Genomic DNA, 1,028 nt, shown 5'->3' on the forward strand with positions numbered 1-1,028 from the left:
TCCAAATGAATGAAAATGACACATTGAAAGCAAGGCTGGTCACAGCATTGAGCTGGAAAGCAATAATGACTCACAGGAAAGGCAGAGACTGAGTAAGCACCAACGAAAGGCCACTCATCCCTTTATTCTCATCATTTGGGGAAATATGGTCTCACTATGGAACAACCACAAACATATGGACAAACATCTCCCAGGCTTTTGAGGATAGTCTAATTCCATCTGCTTTATAGTTCTCTAACTTCTAAATTAGCTGCACTAGGAGTTGGGAGAGAATGTATAAGGGCCATGGACATTAGAAATTTTTACATGTGGCATGCATCTGGGTCACAGCTGGCATTGCTAATCAATTGTGAAATGACTATTAGATAGCTTTGATAAGACAGCGTGCTCTGTACAGCCTAGATGCTGGGCCACAAACATATTCCACTGGTGACAAAAAGAGACTGGAGCTTCTTTCTGCATATCTGTACTGTCAGAGTTCTAGACAGAAATCTAAAACAAACAAACAAAATTACTAAGAATAAATAAAATAGTGTTACTCCTCCCTTGTCTCTATTATTATTATTAGTAGTAGTAGTAGTAGTAGTAGTAGTTAGTATTATAGTAATACTACCTAATCTTGGCAAATCTTAAGCACAAAAATAGAATACATAAGCTTTTCTTTAAACTTATTCATTGTTTTTTTATGGGCAAGCATTTATTCAATGTATTAATAATTATCTCTGCACAACAGAAAACACATCTTGATTTTTAATGCTAGTAAAAGTTCAAAATTTTGAACTAACAATCTATTTACATAATATTTCTCAGGGGAGAAAACTTACTTAGGTTAAAGTATCTAATGAATCAGTACTGTCTTCACTTTCTTGGGGACTTCTCAGGAATTGACCAGAACTGGGAGCTAAAAACAAATATATAGAAGATGGAAAGTTACATGCTAACCTATCTTATAATAACTAAATCAAGGGTTTATTGGCCAAAAGGAAGCATTCTGAGAAGATAAACCTTGTATACATTTTTCATGTTTC

The sequence above is a fragment of the Myotis lucifugus genome, unplaced genomic scaffold (assembly GCF_000147115.1).
Source record: "Myotis lucifugus unplaced genomic scaffold, Myoluc2.0 scaffold_270, whole genome shotgun sequence".
NCBI classification, from domain to species: domain Eukaryota; kingdom Metazoa; phylum Chordata; class Mammalia; order Chiroptera; family Vespertilionidae; genus Myotis; species Myotis lucifugus.